Here is a 23,856-nt window from a genome sequence, read left to right on the forward strand (position 1 = left end):
TACCATTGGGGGCGCCATATAGAGGGAACTGAGGAAACTCCCATGTGAGAAAGATTGTATACCCTTTGGGTGGAGGCACATATAGAGAACTGAGGGGACCCCTGAATGAGGAGGCTGGTCTACCATTGGGGTTGGGGCATGTGGAGGAAACTGAAGGGATGCCCGTGTGAGGAGGCTTGTCTATCATTGAGGGGGCCATGTGGAGGCAACTGAGGAGACCCAATGTGAGGAGGCTGATCTACACTGGGATGAGGGCCCATGGAGGGAACTGAGGGGTCCCTCATGTGAGGAGGCTGGTTTACCATTGAGTAAGTTATGTGGTGAGAACAAGGGGACTCCCATGCGAGGAGGCTGTTCTAACATTAAAAAGGTAGGGAACTGAGAGGATCCAATGTGAGGAGACTGGTCTACTATTGGGTGGCCACTTGAGGGAAGGCTGAGTTGAAACAACTGTGACAAGGCTGGCCTACCACCAGAGTGGGAGCACATGGAGGGAACTGAGGAAACTCTTGTGAGAGAAGGCTGCTTTATCATTGGGGCATAGGCACATAAAGAGAAACTGGGGAATCCCTTTGTGAAGAGGCTGGTCTTTCATTGAGAGGGCATGTGGAGGGAACTGAGAAAATCCGTATGTAAGGAGGTTGGTCTACCATTGTAGTTGGGGCACATGGAGAGAAGCACTGTGTGAGAAGGTTGGTTTACCATTGGAGTGGGGGAATGTGGAGGAAACTGAGAGGAACACCATGTAAAAAGGCTGGTCTACCACCGGCGTGGGGGCACGTAGAGGGAACCGAAGAGTCCTCCATGTAAGGGGGCTGGTTTACCATTGAGCAGGCCACATGGAGGGAAATGAGGGTCCCTTATGTGAGGAGGCTGTTCTATGACTGGGGTGGGGCCACCTGGAGAGGAACTAAGTGGACTTTTGTGTAAGGAGGCTGGTGTACATTGGCGGGGGTGGGTCACCTAGAGGGAACTGAGGAAACACCCCTGTGAGGAGGTTGGTCTACTATTGGATGGGGCTGTGTGGCGGAAACTGAGTGGGCCCCCTTGTGAGACATATGGTCTACCATTATGATAGGGGCATGTGGAGTAAACTGAGGGGTCCCCCATGTGAGGAGGCTGGTCTTGTCTTCTCTTGAGGTGGGAGCCTTGGAATGGAACTAAAAAAACCCCATGTAAGGAGGCTGGTCTGCCAATGGGAGTACACATGGAGGGAATTGAGAGGACCCCTAAGTGAGGAAGCTGGTGTATCATTGAGGGTCCACATGGAGGGTACTGAAGAGACCCCCATGTGAGGAGGCTCTTCTATTATTGGGATGTGGGCACATGGAGAAAACTGAGAAAAGGCTGGTCTACCACTGAGGGGGACCTGTAGAGGGTACTAAGGGGCCCTTCATGTAAGGAAGCTGGTGTACTATTGAAGGGGGGCAAATGGAAAGAACTGAGGGGACCATCGTGGGAGGAGACTGGTGTACCATTGAGGTGGAAGCATGGGGAGGAAACTGAAAGAACCCCCAGTTGAGGAGGCTGTCCTACCATTAGGGAGTCTCATGGAGGGTATGGTTGGAACCCCCATGTTGGGAGGCTGGCCTACCATTGGGTCTGGGGCACTTGGAGGCAACTGAGGGGACCTTGGTTTGAGGAGGCACCTGTGTGATGGGGGCTTTGTGAGGAAGCTGAGGTACCCCTGTGTGAATAGGCTTGTCTACCACTGGGGGAATCATGTGGAAAGAACTGAGGTGACCCTTTTGTGAGGAAGCTGGTCTACTGTTGGGGTGAAAGCACATGGAGAAAACTAAGAGTACCCCTTTGGGGTGGGGGCACATAGAGGGGAACTAAGGAGATCCCCTTTTGAGAAGACTGGTCTCCATCAGGGTGGGGGGCACTTGGAGAGAAATGAGGAAACCCCCATGTGAGGGGACTGGTAGACCATTTGGGTTAGGAAATGTGTAGGGAAACTGAAATGCCCGCTGTAAGGAGGGCACATGAAAAATACTGAGGGGATCCCTGTGTGAGGCAGCTAGTCTACTATTATGGTGAGGACACATAGAGGAACCTGAGGGGACCCTCGTGTGGAGAGGCTGGTCTATCAATGTGATAGAGCCCACATGGAGATAATTGAGAAAACCTGTGTGTGAGGAGGCTGGTCTACCATTGGGTATGTACATGGAGGAAACCGAGGGGATGCCCATATGAGGAGGCTTGTCTACCCTTGGGGTAGGGTAACATGGAGGTGAGTGATGGAACTCCTGTGTGAGAAGGCTGGTCTGCCTTTGGGGTGGGGGCATGTTGAAGGAAGCTGAGGGGACCCCCTTGTGAGAAGATCAGTCTACCATTGGGAGGCATGTGGAGAAAACTGAGGGGATGCCCAGGTGAGAAGGCTTGTCTATCATTGGGGTGGGGCACATGGAGATAACTGAGGAAACCTCCATGAGAGAGGGGTGGTTTACCATTGGAGTTAGGAAACACGGAGGGCAACTGAAAGAATCCCAGTGTGAGAAGGCTGGTCTGCCATTGGGGGGTACATGGAGGGAATTGAGAGGATTTCCATTGAGGAGGCTGGTCTACCATTGGGTTGGGGGCACGTGGAGGGGAACTGAATGGACACCCATGTAAGGAGGTTGGTCTACCATTCTGGTGGGGGCACATGGAGAAAACTCAGAGGACATCCATGTAAGGAGGCTAGTCTATTATTGGGATAGGGGCAGGTAGAGGTAACTGAGGGGAATCCCTGTGTGAGGAGACTGGTCTACCATTAAGGGAGCCCCCATGGAGAAAACTGAGGAAACCCCATGTGAGGAGGGTTGTTTACCATAGAGGTGAGGGCAAGTGGAGGAAACTGAGAGAACTCCCGAGTGAGGAGGCTAGTTTACCATTGAGGTAATCACATTTAGGACACCAAGGAAACCCCCATGTGAGGAGGCTAGTATATCACTGGGGTGGGGGAATGGAGAAGTAACTGAGGAGACCCCTATGTGAGGAGGCATGTTTACCATTGGGGTGGAGGTACATGAAGGAAACTGAGGGGACCCCCGTGTTAGGAGGCTTGTCTGGCATTAAGAAAACCACCTGGAGAAAACTGAGGGAACCCACATGTGAGGAGGCTGATTTACCATTGCGATGGAGGCACGTGGGGGCAACTGGGGGAACCCCCCTGTGAGAAGGCTGGTCTACCTTTCAGGGGGTTACGTGGAGGGCTCACATGTGAGGTGGCTGGTCTACCATTGGCAGGGGTAGCACACGGAGGGAACTGAGGGGGTCCCTGTGTGAGAAGGCTGGTCTACCATTGAAAAGGCGACATGGAGGGAACTGAAGGGGCACCTGTGTGAGGAGGTTGGTCTACCATTGAGGGAATCATGTCGAGGGAAGTGAGGAGACCCTCTTGTGAGGTACCTGGTCTACCATTGGGTTGGGGGCACTTGAAGGGAACTGAGGGGGCCCTTGTGCTACGAGGCTGATATATCATTAGAGGGTCATATGGAAGAAACTGATTGGACACCAAAGCGAGGAGAGTGGTCTACTATAGAGGTTAAAGCATAAAAAGGAAACAGAGAGCCTCTGTGTGAGGAGGCTAGTCTACCATTGATGGGGGCACACTGAGGGAAGTGAGGGGATCCCTATCTAAGGAGGTGGGTCTACCACTGGTGTGGGGAGGTGTGGAGGAAACTGAGAGGACTCCTTTGTGAGGAGGCTTGTCTACAACTGAGGCAGGAGCACATGAAGGGAACTGAGGGAACCCCTCATGTGAGGCAGATGGTCTACCACTGAGGAGGGGGATGAGGAGGAAACTGAGAAGACCCCCATCTATTATTGTGGTTGGGGCACCTAGAGGAAATTGAGGGGATCCCCATGAGAGGAGGCTTTTCTGTCATTGTGATGGGGGCACCTGGAGAGGAACTGAGTGGATCTTTGTGTGAAGAGGCTGGTCTACCATTGGAGGGGGCCACGTGGACATAACTGAGGAAACCCCCATGTAAGGAGGCTGGTCTACCTTTGGCGGGCCACGTGGAGGGAAGTAAGTGCACCCCCTTTTGAGGCATCTGGTCTACCATTGTGGTGGGGGCACATGGGGAAAACTGAGAGGATCCGTATGTAAGGAGCCTGGTCTACCTTTGTGGTGGGGGCATGTGGAGGTAACCGAGGGAACCCCCCTGTGATGAGGCTGGTCTACCGTTGGAGGGTGGTTATGGAGGGAATTGAGGAAAACTTTTTGTGAGGAGGACTCTTTATCACTGGGGATCACATGGATGAAACTCAGAGAACCCCCATGTGAGGAGTTTAGTCTACCATTAAGGTAATCATGCTTAGGGCACTGAGAAAACCCCCATGTGAGGTGGCTAGTATACAACTGGCGTGAGGGAATGTGGAAGGAACTGAGGGGACCTCTCCCCGTGTAAAGTGGCTGATCTACCATTGAGGGTGCATGTGTGGGGAACTGAGAAGATCCCCAAGTGAGGAGGCTGGTCTACCATTGAGGGGGCATGCAGTGATAACTGAGGGGATCCTCATGTGAGGAGGCTTGTATACCTTTGAGTGGGTCACATGGATGGAACTGAGGGACCTACATGTGAGAGGGCTGGTTTACCATGGTGTGGGGGGCATGAGGAGGGAACTAAGGGGATAAGGGGATGCCAATGAAAGAAGGCTGGCCTACCATTGGGATTGGGGAATGTGGATAGAAGTGAGGAAACCCTTGTGTGAGGAGACTGATTTACCATTTGGGTGGGGAGACTTGGAGTGGAACTAAAAAGACCCCTTTGTGAGGAGGCAGGTCTCCCATTGGGGGTCACGTGTAGGGAACTGAGAGGATCCCTGAGTGAGGAGCCTGGTCTATCATTGAGGGGACCATGTGGAGAGAACTGAGGAAACCCCGGGTGAGGAAGCTGGTCTACCATTGAGGGGGCCACAAGGATACTGAGGGGACCCCTGTGTAAGGAGGCTGGTCTGCCATTGAAAAGGCCATGTGGAGGAAACTGAGAGAATGCTTGTGTGATGAGGCTGGTCCACCATTGATGGGGCCACGTGGAGGGAACTAGGGGGTCCCTCTTGTGAGGTGGCTGGTCTACCATTGGGTTGGCAGCAAATGAAGGGAACTGAGAAGACCCTTGTGCTAGGAGGCTGTTCTATTATTGGGGAGGGGGGTCATGTGGAGGGAACTGAGTGGACACCCAACTGAAGAAACTGGTTTACCATGGGGTGGGGGCATATGGAGAAAACAGAGAACCCTCATATAAGGGGGCTGGTTTTTCATTGAGTGGGGCACATTGGGGGAACTGAAGAGACGCCTGTGTGAGGAGGCTTGTCTACCACTCAGTGGGCTATGTAGAGGAAATTGAGGGGACCCCCATGTGAGGTGGCCAGTCTACCATTGTGGTGGGGGCACATGGAGGAAACTGGGGGTATCCCCGCTGTGAGGTGTCTGGTCTACCATTTGGGTTGGGGCCTTGTAGAGATAAGTGAGAAGACCTGCGTGTGAAGGGACTGAGGGAAACTGAAAAGAGTGGTCTACCTTGGGGTTTTGGGCACCTGAAGGGAAGTTGGGGAACCCTTGTGTGGAGAGAATTGTCTACCTTTGAGGGGGGCGACATGAAGGGAAACTGAGAGGAAACCCGTGTGAGGAAGGTGGCCTACCTTTGCAGGGGCCACGTGGAGGGAAGTGAGGGGACCACTATGTAAGGAGACTGGTCTATTATTGAGGGGGCCACATGGGGGGAATATAGGGGATCAGCATGTGAGGAGGCTGGTCTACCATGGAAGTGGATGTGGAGGGAACAGAGGGGACCTGCATTTGAGGAGGCTGGTCTACCATTAAGGGTCCACATGGACAGGAACTAAGAGACATCTGTGTGAGGTGGCTGGTCTACTATTGTTGGGGGAACGTGGAAGAAATAGAGTGGACTTCCCCTTGTGAGATATCTGGTCCACCATTGTGGTGGAGGCACATGGAGGAAACTGAGGGACTCCTGTGTGAGGATGCTGGTGTACCATTGGGCTGGGGGCATGTGAAGAGAAACTGAGGGGATCCCCATATGAGGAGGCTTCTCTACCATTAAAAGGGCCACATGGAGGGAAGTGGGGGGACCCCTGTCTTAGAAGGCTGGTCTACCTTTGAGTGAACCACATGAAGTGAACTGAGGGGAACCCCTTGAGAGGTAGCTGGTGTATTATTCTTGGGGACACGTGGAGGGAACTGAGGGGACCCCCATGAAAGAAAGATGCTCTACTACTGCGGTTGGCGGGTATGTGGAGAGAACTGAGGAAACCTGGTGTGAAGCTGCTTGTCTACCACTGGGTGAGCACATGGAGGGAACTGAGGGGACCCCCATGTGAAGAGTCTGATCTACCACTGTGATGGGAGCATGTGGAGGATGCAAAGAGTCTGATCTACCACTGCTATGGGAGCATGTGGAGGATGCAAACAGTCTGATCTACCACTGCTATGGGAGCATGTGGAGGGAACTGAGGGGACCTTTATGTGGGGAGGCTGGTCTATTACTGTGGTAGGGGCATGTGAAGGGAAATGATCCTTCCCCCTACCCCTTGTAAGCAGGCTGGTCTACCATTGTGGGGGCTTGAGGAGAAAACTGAGGTGAGGGAACTGAGGAGACCCCCATTTGAGGAGGCTGATCTATTATTCAGTAGGCCACGTGAAGAAAACTGATGGGCCCCCCCATGTGAAGAGGCTGTTTAACCAGTGGGGTGGAGCCTCCATTGGGGTGGAGGCATGTGGAAAAAACTGCAGGAAACTTCAAGTGAGAAGGCTGGTCTAACATTTGAGGGAAACCCTGTTTGAGGAGGCTGTTCTACCACTGAGATGGGGGCGCCTGGAGAGGTAATGAGTGGACCTTTGTGTGAGGAGCCTGGTCTAGCACTGGGGTAGGGATATAAGAAGAAAAACTGAGGGAATCTCTGTGTGAGGAGGCTGGTCTTTCATTGAGGGGGCATGTGGAGGAAACTGAGAGGATCACCATGTGAAGAGACTGGCCTACCATGGGAGTGGGGGCAAATGGAGAAAACTGAGCAGGCTCTCATGTGAGGTGTTTGGCCTACCATTGTGGTGGAGTCTTGTGGAGGAAACTGAGGGGACCCCAGTGTGAGGAGGCTGGTCTAACATTGAGGGGGCACATGGAGAAAACTGAGAGGGTTGCCTTGTAAGCAGGCTGGTGGTACCACATGGAGAAAACTGAGGTGACTTTGGTGTGAGGAGGCTGGTATATCTTTGGGGGGCCATGTGGAGGAAATTGAATGGACACCCCCTTTTAGGTGTCTGGTCTACCACTGTGGTGGGGGCATGTGGTGGAAACTGAGGGGACCCCATCTAAGAAGGTTGTCTAGCATTAGGGGCGGCTAAGTGGAGGAAACTGAGGGGACGCCCATGTGAGGAGGCTGGTCTACCATCGTGGTGGGGGAATGTGGAGGAAACTGAGAGAAACCCCTTGTGAGGAGGCTTGACTACCTTTGGGGTGGGGGATCATGAAGGGAACTGAGGGGACCCCCATGTTAGGAGGCTGGCCTACCACTGAGGGAACCATGTGGAGAAAACTGATGGGAACCACACATGAGAAGGCTGATCTACCATTGGTGTAGGTACATGTGGAAGGAACTGAGGGAACTCCCATCTGAGAAGGTTGGTCTATTATTGGGTGGGATTATATGGAGGGAACTGAGGGAACATTCATGTGAGGAGGCTGGTCTACCATTGGGAGGCCACCTAGGGGGAACTGAGGGAATCCCCATATGAGGTGGCTGGTCTACCATTGGGAGAATCACGTTTAGGGCACTGAGGAAACCCTTGTGTGAGGAGCCTAGTGTGCCAGTGGAATGGGAGTTCATGGGGGAAATTGGGGGCACCCCTTTGTAGGGGTGCCTGTCTACCATTGGGGTGGGGACACTTGGAGGGAACTGGGGAGACACCCATGTGAGAAGGCTGGTGTACCATAGTGGTGGGGACACGTGGAGGAAACCCCTATGTGAAGAGGCTGATCTACCATTGGGGGACCACCTGGAGGAAACTGAGGGGACCGCCATGTGAGGCAACTGGTCTGCTGTAGTGGGGCACATGAGAGAAACTGAGAAGACATTCATGTGAGGAGGCTGGTCTACCATTGAGGGGGACCTGTGGAGGGTACTCCGTGTGAGGAGGCTGGTCTGCCCTTGAGGTGGCCAAGTAGAAAGAAGTGAGGAAACCCTCGTGTAAGGAGGCTGGTGTACCATTGGTGTGGGGGCATATGGCGGGAACCGAGGGAACCTCCTCGTGTGAGGAGGCTGGTTTACCATTGGGAAGGCTGTGAAGGATATTGATAGGACCCCCATCTGGGGAGGCTCATCTACCATTGGGGTGGGGGCACATGGAAGGAACCGAGTGTACCCCTGTGTGAGAAGGCTGGTCTACCTTTGTGGTGGGGGCTTTTGGAGGAACTGGAGGGGACACCCATGTAAGGACACTTGTCTATTATTGGGGTGGGAGCACATAAAGGGAACTGAGGGGATGCTTCTGTGAGGAGAGTGATCTTTTGTTGAGGGGGTCACATAGAGGGAAACCAAGGGAACCCCTGTATGAGGAGGCTGGTCTATAATTGAGGGGTCCACATGAAGAAAATTGAGGGTACCTGATTTGAGGAGGCTTGTCTACTATTTGCTTGGGAGGTAACCGAGGGGACTCCTGTGTGACGAGGTTGGTCTACCACTGGGGTGTGGGGCATGTGTAGGGAAGTTAGGAATCCCCATATGGGGAAGCTGGTCTATCATTGACATGGCCACATGGAGGAGAACTGAGGGGAAACCCATGTGAGGAGGCTGGTCTACTGTTGCAGGGGCTACATGGAGGGAAGTTAGGGGGCCCCCATTTGAAGAGACCCATCTTTTATTGAGGGGGCCACCTGGAGGGGAAGAGAGGGGACCCGTGTGTGAGGAGATTGGTCTATCACTGGGAGGGCACATGGAGAAAATCGAGGGAACCCCTATATGAGGAGGCTGGTCTACCATTAAGTGTCCACACGGAGGGGAACTAATGGGACACTCGTGTGAGGAGGCTAGTCTACCATTAGTGGTGGCATGTAAAAGGAACTTGTATCCCCATGTGAGGCGGCTGGTCTACCATTCATTGGGGGACATGGGGGGAACTGTATGGAGGCTGGTTCACCTTTGAGAGGGGCATGTGTAGGAATCTATGGGGACCCCAATGTGAGGAGGCTAGTCTACCATTGGGGTTGGGGGACAAAAAGGGAACTGAGGGTACCACTGTGTGAGGAGGCTGGTCTGCCATTGATGGGGCTATGTGGAGGGAATTGATGGGCACCCTGTTTGAGGAGGTTGGTCTATCATTTGGGTGGGGAAACATTTAGGAAACTGAGGGAGTCCCAATCTGAGGAGACTGATCTACTGTTGAGGGACCCAAGGTGGAGGGAACTGAAAGGACCTCCGTGTGAGGTGGGGGCACATGGAAGAAAGTGAGAGACCCTTGTGTGAGGAGGCTGGTTTACCACTGAGTGGTCATGTGGAGGGAACTGGGGGGACCCTTGTGTATGGAGGCTGTTTTTCCATTGGGGTGGGCATATGGAGAGAACTGAGGTGGTGGGGGCCAGTGAGTCACCTGGTCTACCTTTGGGGTGGAGGCTTCGGAAGGAAACTGAAGGGATTCTTGTGTGAGGAGGCTGGTCTACCATTGATGGGGCCACATGGAGGGAACTGAGTGGATCCCTATGTGAGAATGCTGGTCCACCACTGGAGGTGAGGGGGCACGTGTAGGAATCTGTGGGGACCCTACTGTGAGGAGGCTAGTTTACCACTGGGGTGGGGACACATAAAGGGAACTGAGAGTACTCCTGTGTGAAGAGGCTGGTCTACCATTGACAGGGTTACATGGAGGGAACTGAGGGGACCCCTGTCTTGTGAGGAGGCTGGTCTGCCACTGGGAGGTCATGTGGAGGGAACTGAGGAGACCTCTATGTTAGAATGCTGGTTTAACACTGGGGGGCCATGTGGTGGGAACTGAGGTGACTACCAAGTGAGGGGGCTGGTCTACCATTGGGGGGACACTTGGAGGGAACTGTGGGGTCTTCCATGTGAGGGGGCTGGTCTACTACTGGGTTTGGGGCCCATGTGAGGAGGTTAGTTTCCCATTGTGGGAGTCACGTGGAGGGAACTGAGGGGGCCCCGTGTGAGGATCCTGGTTGGCCTTTGTGGTGGGGGCCATGGGAGAGGAACTGTCACTCCAGAAGACAGCTAGCACCCATTGTGTCTTGAAATTTTCAGCCCAGTTGAATGGAGCTTCATGGGTGAGTCCAGTCAAGACCAGCCAGGAACCTACCTGTATTTGCTGACTAACAGAATAGAAAGTAATGGTAAATCAGTGTTTTAGGTTGCTCCATTTGGGGGAAGTTTGTTGCTCAATAGATCACTGCTCATGGTCCACGTTCCTAGTTAGAAAACTAGGAGCTCCTGAGGCAGGCCCGGCTTTGCAAGAGGACCCAGGTTCCCACAGCAGGCTGGCCTATCAGTGATGTCCCTTTCAAAGGGAGGCCCAGGGATCCGGTAACTGGGATCTGGTTATTCATGAACTTATTCATTTGGATCTATTTTCTGCCCAACTCGGGGCTGCAGGCTAAGAATCCAGAGATGGTCACAGCCTCTACCCTTGTATGTATTCCCCAATTCATAAGGGAGACAGACAGGAAAACCACCAATGACAGTGTGAGTTGGGCTGTGAGGGTGATAGGATGATTACTTCACAATAGTAAATAGAGTGCAATAATAACAACAAGTTACATGTCCACCATGCCCTAGGCATGCTTCTAAGCATTTCACATGTACCAGCTTAAATAATTCTCACAGCAGCCCTAGGAAGAAGATCTTGTTATGTTCATTTCCATTTCACAGATGAGGAAACGGAGGCACAGAGAGGTTAGGCGGCTGGTAAGTGGTGGATCTCAGAGCAGCAAGGGAGCCCAGCCCAGAGAAAGGCCCAGAGAAGGGAGCAATTATCTGCCAGGAGGAAAGAGGAAGGCTTTTTTTGAGAGGGGTCATTTGACGTGGTCTTTGAAGGATGCTTAGGAATCCACCAAGCAGAGAGGCAATGGAAATATGTGTAGGCTCAAGGCAAGAAGAAACCAGAGTGAGCCCAGCCAGAGACATCACACTGGGTCTGCCTTGTCCTTGGGTACCAGAGCCAGGCAAAAGATGGAATGACAGCCTAAGAGACAGAAGCAGGAACTGCAGGAGCTGGGAGGGCAGTGAGTGGCCTGAGAAACCATCTCTGCAATTTAACCCTGGTCGAAATGGGAAGTGACAGTGAGGCTGCTCAGCCCCAGGGTCCTCCCCCAACCCTTTCAGGATCCTGATCCTCTGTGAGGGGCAGCCCTGCCCTGGGAAAGACACAGGGATAGGCTGGGGTGACAAGGGCCTGTGCAGATGAACAGCTTGGGGGGATGCAGCTTTGGTGACCACATTCCCTTCTGTATTCACTCTTAGTCTGGTCAATGGTTTGACATAGGGCATAAATAGTTTTTGCTCCAAGCTAGGGCATTTGGGGAATGAACAGGGGCATGATTAACAGCTACCCCAGGATGATAGGTGCAAATCCAGACATTTGGTCACACAGATTACATGGCACCTCTCATGAGTTTGATAATTATTAACCCATTTAATCCTCCTGAAAACCTCAAAAAGGAGGTTGTTATTATCCCCACTTTGCAGATGATGAAACTGAGGCACAGAGAAAAGAAATGCATGCATAATAGCACCTACTCTGAATTGAGCACTGAGCTAGGCCATTTTACATGAATCTTGTTTAACCCTGACAACAGATATGCAAACGACATGCTGGGAACCCTGTTTACTGACGACAAAACAGGCTCTGAGACCCAATCTGTCCACCTGATCCTCAACCTTAGCCTCTTCCACTGCCTGCCTGGGTCTCCTAAGTACATCGGTTCCAATCTGAATCTCTTGCCTGCCTGTTTTTTTTTTTTTTTCTTTTCTTTTCTTTTCAGTCCCCCCACCCTCCTTAGATTGCAGCAAGGAAAGAGGTGTGTCTTCCGCAGAAAAATGTGCATGTTCTTTTAGGTGAGATGGGAACAATGTAGGGAGGGGCCTGGCTATGAGGGCAGGGGCTGTGGGTGGGGTGGGGGAATGGACACTTGGCAGCAGAACCTACTAGGTAGGCTCATTAGACTCAGATGCACGTGCTTTTTCTCTCTCTCGCTCAAGAAAACAGGTGCACAAACTATTAGGTTGGTACAAAGTAATTGTAGTTTTTGCTATTGAAGTAATGGCAAAAACCGTAATTAATTTTGCACCAAGCAAATACATCCCTATGGATGGGGCAGCCTTTTCCAAGGAATTTCACCATACAGGATGGGATCTGGCCTCCTGGCTGGCTGACTTTGTGCGTTGTCCTTCCCTCTCTGGGCTCTGGTGCCCCAGCTGGAACTCCAAGGGCTGAGACTCAAGGCCCTTGTAGAGCCTCGGCTCTGTAGCCGGCTCTGTGGTGGATTCAGGGTTAGGGGGCCTGGGTTCAAATCCGGACTCTGCCTTTTCAGATGTGTGGCCTCGGAGCAAGTTATTTAGCCTGGCTCTATGTGCTCACCTGGAAAATGGGATGATGAAGATGGTGATGATGATAACGGGGACTCCCTCTTGGAGCTGCTGTGCAGATGAAGTGAGTGAATATAAGATGGATGCTTAGAGAGGTGCCCGGAAAAGCTGTGCTGTTTGTTATTATCTTCTAGGGGAAACATGAGAAAACCGACTTAGGGAGGAGGCAGCCTGTCCTGGATAGGGAGGTCCTCACATAGAACACTGACTCCAGCCAGTTCCTATCTTCAGGCCAAAGTCCCAGCCCAGGACCTGGGGTTTGCTGTGAGGTGGGGGCCTCTGGAGTCTGAAGGGCATGTCTGGTGTGGGCAGGCCTGACCAGACCAGGCACCAGAAACAGACAGGACATTGTGCACTGATAGGAGTCCTACAGGCTGAGGGAGCTGTGCCTGGGCACCCGCTGGGAACCAGGCGGCAGTGGAGGGTGGGGAGTGGGCCGCGTGCCCGGGAATGCGGCCCCACCACCACAGCCGGAAATGGAGGGGACTACAGCCCCCAGCCAGCCCGGTGTCTCCCCAGTCTCAGTCAGTTGGGCGCCACCTTTGAGAATTTTGCCTTATGAGTGAGCATTACTATAATTTATTTCATGGTTGTCTTAATTTTTAATTTATTTTTACATTTAATTTTTGTTTGGATCTGAGCTGTGCTCACATGGTTCAAAAATCAAAAAGTTTAGTAAGTGCTTTGAGAGGAGTCTGCCTCCCATCCTGTCTCCCTCCTCTGGCCCCTCCCCCAAAGCCATGATTATTATTTTACATCAACGAACGTGAACTATATGTATTTGATACGTTTTTCCAATTCAAAGACAATTTTTAGTGTGCAATGCACACTATCCTACAACACGCTTTTCTCACTTAGTATTTTTAACTTCTCTGCATAAGTGAATGTAAATGAAAAAATACACCACCACCTTCTGTAAACAGAAGGTAGCTATGATAATAGCACATGGGGATGGAGCAAGGGCCACTACATTCCAGTGGGGTCCTGTTGTCTGGGGGGCCCCTGATCTCAAGGTCTGACCTCTAGTTCCTAGTTCCAGAGGGACTAGCAACTGTTGGTGGGAAACTGAAGACACCCAACACCAAGCTGACACTTTGGCCAGGAAGTAATCAAAACGAGTAAAAGATTTGGAATTTGGGAGGCCGAGACGGGCGGATCACAAGGTCAGGAGATCAAGACCATCCTGGCTAACACGGTGAAACCCCGTCTCTACTAAAAAAATACAAAAAACTAACTGGGCGAGGTGGTGGGCGCCTGTAGTCCCAGCTACTCGGGAGGCTGAGGCAGGAGAATGGCATAAACGCAGGAGGCGGAGCTTGCAGTGAGCTGAGATCTGGCCACTGCACTCCAGCCTGGGTGACAGAGCGAGACTCCGTCTCAAAAAAAAAAAAAAAAAAAGATTTGGACAGGAAATGCCTCTCCTCACCCTGGCCCCCGTGTGTAGCAGCATTGCCATTCCAACAGTGGTGTAAGTCCACACTTTGGGAAACTCTCATCTAGTCCAACAACCCTGGCATTTTAAAGAAGTGTAAACTGAGGCTCAGAAAGGGTGGAGGACTTAAAATGATGCAGCTAGTTGGTGCAGAGCCTGGGCAACACCTCAGGTTCCCAGGACCCTATCTACAGCCCCCGGGACTAGGCAAATGGGCTTTTTTGGGAAACAAATGTGCCCAATCCCTGCTCCTCCTCAGCCCCCTCCCCAACCCCAAATTTTCATTTAGCGAACCTCTACAGTTTCACGTATATTACCTAATTTGTTGGCATAAATTTGTTCATAGTATTCCATTTTATTTATTTAATATTCCGTTTTATTTCTTTAAGGTTGGTAGTAATGTCCCCTCTTTAATTTCTGATTCTAATAATTTGAGTCTTATATACTTTTTCTTGGTCAATCTTATACGTTCTGTTAATCATTTTTCAGCTTTTGGTTTCATTAATTTTCTCTTTTGCTTTTCTGTTTTCTGTTTCATTAATTTCCTTTAATCTTTATGATGTCCTTCCTTCAGCTTGCTTTAAATTTAGTTTGCTTTTCATTTTTCACTGTCTTGAAGGTGGAAATTTAAATTATTAATTTGAGAACTTTCTGATTTTTGAACGTAGGAACTTACAACTATAAATTTCCTTCTAACCACTGATTTAACTGCATCTCATAAATTGTGTAATGCTGTGTCTTAATATTCATTCATTTCAATTATTTTCATTTCATTAAAAGTATTTTCTAATTTCCCCTGTGATTTTTCTTTTGATCCATTAGTTAAGAAGTGTGTTGTTTACTAGCCACATATTTGTGAGTTTCCAAAATTTCTTTCTGTTAATGTTAACCAGTTTTATTCTTTTATGGTTAGAGAACATACTTTCTATGATTTCTGTCCTTTTAAACGTATTGGTGTTTATTTTGTGGCCTAAGATACAGTCTATCCTGGAGAATGTTCCATGTACCCTTGAACGCATATTCTGCTGTTGTTGGGGGTAGAGTGGTTTTTCTTTGTGTTTTGTTTTTTGAGACAGAGTCTCGCTCTGTTGCCAGGCTGGAGTGCAGTGGCACAATCTCGGCTCACTGCAGCCTCCACCTCCTGGGTTCAAGCGATTCTCCTGCCTCAGCCTCCTGAGTAGCTGGGACTACAGGCGGGACTACAGTCACGTGCCACCATGCCCAGCTAATTTTTGTATTTTTAGTAGAGATGGGGTTTCACCATGTTGACCAGGATGGTCTCGATCTCTTGACCTCATGATCTGTCTGCCTCAGCCTCCCAAAGTGTTGGGATTACAGGTGTGAGCCACTGCACCTGGCTGGGTAGAGTGTTTATAGAAGCCTGTTAGGGCTAGTTGGTTTATAGTATTGTTCAAGTCATTTGTTTCCTTTTTGATCTTTTGCCATTTTTTTGGTGTACATTATTAAAAATAGGATATTGTAATTTATATTGTTGAATTATCTTTCTAGATTAGATATTCTAGAATTAGAATATATAATTCTATTGTTGAATTATTTTTCCCTTCAATTCTGTCAGTTTTTCCTTCACGTACACTGGGGCTCTGTTGTTGGCTGCACATATGTTTATAATTGTTATGTCTTCCTGATCTAAAGAGTATTTCTTATAGACAGCATATAGTTGGATCTTGGTGTTTCTTTTTTTTTTTAAATCTGGTCTGGAAATCTCTGCCTTTTGACTGGATTGTTTAATCCAGTCACATTAATGGTATTATTGATGTAGTTGAATTAACATCCACCATTCTACCATTTTACTTTTTGTTTTCTCATGTCTTTTCTGTTCCTCTATTTGTCATTATTACTTTATTTCCTATTAAGTGATTTTTGAAATGTAGCATGTATACCTCTTTAATCATTTTTACTACATATTTTTTAGTTATTTTCTTAATGATTGCTCTAGGGCTTTCCACATACATCTTACAATTTCAGAATCAGCTTTAGATTTATATTAACTTAAATTCAGTTAGAAATTGAAATATTACTTCAATGCAGTTGTATTCCTCCCTTTCTTTTAGTGATATTGTTATACATATTATATCTATAAATATTACAAACACAATAATACATTATTATGGAATTATTTTATATAATTTTATATTTTGAAGACAATAGATAATCTTAAATTTTCAGAATCAACTTTAGATTTATATTAACTTAAATTCAGTTAGAAATTGAAATATTACTGCAATGCAGCTCTATTTCTCCCTTTATTTTAGTGATATTGTTGCTACACATATTACATCTATAACTATTACAAATACAATAGTACATTATTATAGAATTATTATTCTATATAATTTTATATTTTTGGAGAAGCTAAGAGTAGAAAGGAGAACAAGTATATGTTTATAGCTTTTGTTATGTTACCCTTCTTGTTTGGTCATTTCTTGTTTTCTTCATTTGTTCTTGTGGATTTGGGTTACCATCTGGAGTCATTTTCTTATCCCAGTACAGCTCTCTCGCACATCTCCTTGTGCTGTAATTGGTAAACATTAGATTTCTGTATGATAGGGCCAACAATACATTATATGTAAATTGCTTTATATAATTACTTTTTAAATCAATTAATAGAAGGAAGGAAAAAGTATACATTTGTACTGCCTTTTAGACTTGCATAATTGCTTTTTTCATGTGGAATCAAGTAATCATCAGGGGTCATTTGCTTTCAGTCTGAAGAACTTCCTTTAGTATCTGTTGTAAGGCTGATCTGCTAGCAAATAAATGATCCTAGTTTTGTTTATCTTGTAATGTCTTGAATTAACCTTCATTTTCAAAAGACAGCTTTGCCGGATCTAGGATTTTTAGTTGACAGTTTTTTTCTTTGAGCGCTCTGAATATGTTATTCCATTGCCTCCTGACCTCCGTTATTCCTGATGAGAAGTTCATTGTTAATCTTATCAGGATTCTCTTGTAAACTGAATCATTTTTCTCTCACTGCTTTTGAGATTTTCCTCTTGTCTTTGGGTTTCAACATTTTTACTCTGATTTGTCTGTTTGTGGATCTCTTTGTGTTTATTCTACTCAGAGTTCATTGACATTTCTAGATGTATAGATTAATGCTTTTCAGTAAATTTGGGTTGTTTTCAGCCATTAATTCTGTTAATATCTTTTCTGATTCTTTCTCCTTCTTCTTTCCTTCTAATACTCCCACTACATATATTTGTTGTGCTTAACAATGTGCCACATTTCTCTCAGGCTCTGTTCATTTTTCATCATTTTTTTCTCTCTGCTCTTAGATTTCATAAGCTCTATCAACTTTTCTTCAAATTCACTAATTCTTCTGCCAGGTCAAATACAATGTTGAGCTCCTCTAGTTAATTTTTAAAAATCTCAGTTATTGCACTTTTAACTCCAAATTTCCATCAATTCTTTAAAAAATAATTTCTATCTGTTTATTAATATCTCTACTTCATGTGGCTTTGTCATCATATGTTCCTTTACTCCTTTAATCAAGATTTCCTTAAAGTTATTTGAACATATTTACATTTACCACTTTTAAGTCTTTGTGTGTTAAATCAAACATATGATTTCTCTCACAGGCAGTTTCTTTCGCTTGCTTTTTTACCTTCTGGTGTATAAGTCATACTTTCTTGTTTCCTTGTATGTCTCTTAAGTTTTTTGTTGTTGAAAAGTAGACATTGTAAATAATGTAGCAACTATGGATAAATTAGTCTTTCCTTTTGGAACTTATTTACTTGTTTACTTTTTTGTGACTTGCTGGATTATTTTAGTTAAGTTGATTTTCCTGCATGAAGCCTCTGGTATTGTTCTTAGAGGGTACATCCTTGGGAATGCCCAGTCACCCTGAGATGACAGTGGTTTTTGCAGTGCCCTCTTTCTCTGACCACACTCATCTGTTAAGTTCCACTAATTGGTGGCTGATTGCCCTATTGTTTTCAACACTACATACATTTCTTTAAAGACTGATCCCGTCAAAGCCAGACTCCTTCGAACAGATAGCTCCTGGGGTCAGTGTTTGAGATCTGTTGTGACCCCCAGGAGGGCTCTTTCCAGCTGTCTCTTTCCTTGATTCTCTCTAGTAAAATAGCTGTTTATAGTTTAGCCTGTATCTCCAATGAACCCATCAATTCCCTCCCAATTGCCTTTCACCACAACCTGCAATGTTTTTGAGAGGGCTTTTAGGCTTAAACTTGTCCACATTTGGTTGCAAATGAAGTCAGTTCCTTTGGGGAGAAATTTGGAGCTCTCTGTTCTATGTTCTGCTTCTTCCTCCAGGCAAAAATCTCTGAAGCAAAGCTCTAGTGCTGGAAGTGTGGCAATGATAAACTTTTCTCTGAATGACACACCAGATTTAGGAACTGAGTGCTCAGCGTATAGGGGAAACAGCCTCAGGTCTCCTCAGCTTGCCTCTCTGTGTGGAATCCTTGTTCCCTCAGTGGGGCAAGAGTGATTGGGTCTCCAGTAGTCTTTGTGGATCTGTGCCCAAGGTAGAACCTCCATGCCATGAGTTGGGCCGGGTAGAAGAAGGGAGCCCTCACTGCCTGGCTGAACTTGCCTGGAACATAGAGTCAGCAACAGGCAGCTATGGGCAGGATGAGAAATGCTGACATTGTGCTCCTCTTGGGAAGCTACCTCCTGACTAGGAGCTGGAAAGAGAGGAAACCCTGTGTTCTTGGCTGTACCCATATGGAATAAAGTTTCTGTCTCACTGAGCTGGATGAGAGGAAGAATAAAGTGATATTTTGTCTTTTTGTTGTATCAGTTACTGTGGGTTTAAACCCAACAGACTCTTGCTGTTCTTCCTGAATTTTAGTGTATTTTAAAAAAATGTTTATTAATTAGCTGTACACCCTTAGCATTACTTTCAGATACATTAAATGATAGTTAAATTTTTTTTTTCACCAGTCATTCCGGTTGTGGTCCATAGGACATCTCACGTTATCATGCAGGAAGTAGAACTCACAAAGATAATGCCTCATAATAGTGTTTAGCAGCTGCATTACTTCACCTTTCATATTTAGGTCTACGATTCTCCTGAATTTATATTTTTGTATATGATGTGAGGTAGGGGTCAGGTTTCCTTTTTCTCCTGTATTGAAGAGACCATCCCTTCCCCATTGCCCAGAAGAGTCTCCTTTGTCATAATTCAAATGTTCAAATATGGCTGGGGCTGTTTCTAAACTTTCTATGCTGTTGTACTGATCTATTTATCTATTCTTGTGCCAAGAGCACATTGTGTTAATTACAAAAACTTTGTGATCAATTTTTATATTGAGCTTGGCTATTCTTAGCCTCCTATATATTCATACAAAATTTAAAATTATTTTATCAGTTTCACAAAATAACCTGTTGTATTTTTTATTGGAATTGCATTGATTGATTCTTTAGATTACTTAGGTGTAAACTCTTGAACATGGTGTTCTCTCCTTTTATTTAGGTCAAGAGTTGGCAAACTATGACTAGTGGGTCAAATCTTGCTGATAGTCTGTTTTTGTATGACCCTGGAGCTAAGCATCATTTTCATTTTTAAAGAATCTTTTTTATATGAAAAGAATAACATGTGAAAGAGACCATATCACTCAATTTTCATTGCTATTATTTTAAGATTTTTGCTTCTTTGTTCGTAAATAAGATTGGGCTGTAGTTTTCTTTCTTATGATTCCCTTGTTGAGGCTAGGATTTGGACATCAAGATTATACTGATCTCATAAAACTAATGGGGGAGTTTATTGCTTTTTCTATTTTCTATTTTCTGGAAAATTTGTAGAAAATTACTTTGTTTCTTCATGGTTTTTGTAGAATTTGCCAGTATATTTATTTTCTTCAAGAAAAATATTTAAATACAGATGAAAATTTGAAAATAATTAAATGACACTTCTATTTCTTCTTGTCTCCACTTGATACATTGCATTTTAAAGAAAAATTTGTCCATTTTACCTAATTTTCAAATTTACAGGCATAAAATTGTAACATCATGTTATTATTTTTAAGTGTCTATAGCATCTGTAGAAATATCCTCTTTTTAATTCCCATTATTAATAATTTGTGTATTCACTCTCTCATTTTCTTGATCAATTTTGTAAAGAGTTTATTGACCTTATTGCTTTCTTCAAAAAGATAAACTTTTGGCATTATTGATCATCTTTGCTATGTTTTCTGTTTTATTAATTTCTGGTATTTTCTTCATTATTTTCCTTCTCTTACTTTCTTTGGGTTTATTATCCTTTTCTAACTTCTTGTGATGTGTCACTGATTTCTTTTCAGCCTTTCTTCTTTATGAATACTAGAATCATTAACCATTAATCATTGCATTAGCTTTAGTCATTTTCATTACCTTTCAGTTAAATATATTTTCCAATTTTATTGTGATTCCTTGTTTGATCTATTGGTTATTTGCAAGTGTATTTTTTAATTTCAAAAAAGTAGAATTTACAATACAATTAAGGTAGAAATATATTATTCCCTGCCTCCCTCCCAAATTATTGATTTCTACCTTAATTGTATTTTGGTCACAGAATGTATTCTAGGTGATTTCAAATCTTGGACCTGTGTTAAAAGTTGCTCTGCAGCTTAAGATATGATCAGTTTTTTTAAATCAATGCTTCGTCTGTGTTTGAAAAAAACAAACATTTTGTACTTGTAGATGCAATGTTGTATGTTAGGCAAATCTGTTTCTTGTAGAAAGCATATAGTTGGATAATATTTGTATCTACCCTGCCAATCTGTCTTTTAATTTACATTTAATATAATGCCATTTAAATTTAATATAATTATTGCCAGGTAAGGGCTATGTCTGCCATTTTATTTTCTATTTTTTCCCTCTGTTTCTATTTCTCCATTTTTCCCTCATTTCCTGTGGTTACTTAAACAATTATTATAATCACATTTTGATTTATCTACAGTGTATTTGTGTATATCTCTTTGTATAGATTTTTTTATGGTTACTATAGATATTATATGGTACATACATAACTTATCAGAGCCTACTAGTATTGACATTTTACCAATTTGAGTAAAGTGCAGAAACCTATTTCTCTTCACATTCCTTTGCCCTCTCACATTTATAATTTAATTGTCTTAAATATTTGCTCTGCATACATTGAGAACTACATCAGATAATTTTAAAAGTTTTCTTTCAATCTCCAACAAAATTTTGAAAACTCAAGAGGAGAAAGAACATCTACTGTATTTACCCATACTTTCATTCTTTCTTTTCCTTCTTGATGTTCCAAAATTCCTTTTTAAAAATTATTTATTTTTATTTATATTTATTTTTATGTTTGCTCTTGCTTCTCTAGTTCTTTTCATTGTGATGTTAGGGCGCCAATTTTAGATCTTTCCTGCTTTCTCTCGTGGGCATTTAGTGCTATAAATTTCCCTTTAAACACTGCTTTAAATGTGTCCAAGAGATTCTGGTACGTTGCGTCTTTGTTGTCATTGGTTTCAAAGAACTTATTTATTTCTGCCTTAATTTTGTTATTTACCCAGTAGTCATTCAGGAGCAGGTTGTTCAGTTTCCATGTAGTTGTGTGGTTGTGAGTGAGTTTCTTAATCATGAGTTCCAATTTAATTGCACTGTGGTCTGAGAGAATGTTTGTTATGATTTCCATTCTTTTGCATTTGCTGAGGAGTGTTTTACTTCCAATTATGTGGTCAATTTTAGAATAAGTGCAATGTAGTCCCGAGGAGAATGTATATTCTGTTGATGTGGGGTGGAGAGTTCTGTAGATGTATATTAGATCTGCTTGGCCCAGAGCTGAGTTCAAGTTCTGAAATCCTTGTTAATTTTCTGTCTCACTGATCTGTCTAATATTGACAGTGAAGTGTTGAAATCTCTAACTATTATTGTGTGGAAGTCTAAGTCTCTTTGTAGGTCTTTAAGAACTTGCTTTTTGAATCTGGGTGCTCTCGTATTGGGTGCATATATATTTAGGATAGTTAGCTCTTCTTGTTGCATTGATTCATTTACCATTATGTAATACCTTTCTTTGTCTCTTTTGATTTTTGTTGGTTTAAAGTCTGTTTTATCAGAGAGCTAGGATTGCAACCCTTGCTTTTTTTTGCTTTCAATTTGCTTGGTACATCTTCCTCCATCCCTTTATTTTGAGCCTATGTGTGTCTTTGCAGGTGAGATGGGTCTCCTGAATACAGCACAGTGATGGGTCTTGACTCTTCATCCAATCTGCCAGTCTGTGTCTTTTAATGGGGGCATTTAGTCCATTTACATTTAAGGTTAATATTGTTTTGTGTGAATTTGATTTTGTCATTATGATGCTAGCTGGTTATTTTGCCTGTTAGTTAATGCAGTTTCTTCATAGTGTCAGTGGTCTTTACAATTTGGTATGTTTTTGCAGTGGCTGGTATCAGTTTTTCCTTTCCATGTTTAGTGCGTCCTTCAGGAGCTCTTGTAAGGCAGGCCTGGTGGTAGCAAAATCTCTCAGCATTTGCTTGTCTGTAAAGGATTTTATTTCTCCTTCACTTATGAAGCTTAGTTTGGCTGAATATGAAATTCTGGGTTGAAAATTCTTTAAGAATGTTGAATATTGGCCCCTACTCTCTTCTGGCTTTTAGGGTTTCTGCTGAGAGATCCACTGTTAGTCTGATGGGTTTCCCTTTGTGGGTAACCCCAACTTTCTCTCTGGCTGCCCGTAACATTTTCAACCTACGTGAATTTTCAACCTTCGTGAATCTGATGATTATGTGTCTTGGGGTTGCTCTTCTCGAGGAGTATCTTTGTGGTGGTCTCTGTATGTCCTGAATTTGAATGTTGGGCTGTCTTGCTAGGTGGGGCAAGTTCTCCTGGATAATATCCTGAAGAGCATTTTCCAACTTGGTTCCATTCTCCCCGTCACTTTCAGGTACACCTATCAAACATATATTTGGTCTTTTAACATAGTCCCATATTTCTTGGAGGCTTTGATTGTTCCTTTTCATTCTTTTTTCTCTAATCTTGTCTTCTCACTTTATTTTGTTAAGTTGATCTTCAATCTCTGATATCCTTTCTTCTGCTTGATCGATTCAGCTATTGATATTTGTGTATGTTTCCCGAAGTTCTCATGCTGTGTTTTTCAGCTCCATCAGGTCATCTGTGTTCTTCTCTAAACTGGTTATTCTGGTTAGCAATTACTCTAACATTTTTTTCAAGGTTCTTAGCTTCTTTGCATTGGGTTAGAACATGCTCCTTTAGTTTGGAGGAGTTTTTTATTACCCACCTTCTGAAGCCTACTTCTGTCAATTCATCAAACTCATTCTCCGTCCAGTTTTGTTCCATTGCTGGCAAGCAGTTGTGATCCTTTGGAGGAGAAGAGGCATTCTGGTTTTTGGAATTTTTAGCCTTTTCACGCTGGTTTCTCCTCATCTTTGTAGATTTATCTACCTTTGGTCTTTGATGTTGGTGACCTTTGGGTGGGGTCTCTGGGTGGACGTCCTTTTTGTTGATATTGATGCTGTTCCTTTCTGTTTGTTAGTTTTCCTTCGAACAGTCAGCCCCTCTGCTGCAGGTCTGCTGGAGTTTTCTGGAGGCTGGAGTTTTCTGGGGGTCCACTCCAGACCCTGTTTGCTTGGGTATCACCAGCAGAGGCTGCAGAACAGCAAAGATTGCTGCCTGTTCCTTCCTCTGGAAGCTTCATCCCAGAGGGGTACCCACCAGACGCTAGCTGGAGCTCTCCTGTATGAGGTGTCTGTTGGTCCCTGCTGGGAGACATGGGGGTCAGGGACGCACTTGAGGAGGCAGTCTGGCCCTTAACAGAACTTGAACGCTATGCTGGGAGATCTACTGCTCTCTTCAGAGCCATCCAGCAAGGATGTTTAAGT

The 23,856-nt window shown here is 45.3% G+C and overlaps 1 long non-coding RNA gene across 1 annotated transcript in view; it reads right to left on the minus strand.

Annotated features, from left to right (window-relative positions):
- Positions 1 to 21,613: 21,613 nt before the first annotated feature.
- LOC144339311 (uncharacterized) overlaps positions 21,614 to 23,856 on the minus strand; it is a 61,456-nt gene continuing 59,213 nt past the window's right edge. The window contains exon 3 of the long non-coding RNA XR_013414216.1: positions 21,614 to 23,736. This is a non-coding gene — a long non-coding RNA (uncharacterized LOC144339311). The remainder of the gene's footprint in view (positions 23,737 to 23,856) is intronic.

The sequence above is a fragment of the Macaca mulatta genome, chromosome 2, assembly GCF_049350105.2.
Source record: "Macaca mulatta isolate MMU2019108-1 chromosome 2, T2T-MMU8v2.0, whole genome shotgun sequence".
NCBI classification, from domain to species: domain Eukaryota; kingdom Metazoa; phylum Chordata; class Mammalia; order Primates; family Cercopithecidae; genus Macaca; species Macaca mulatta.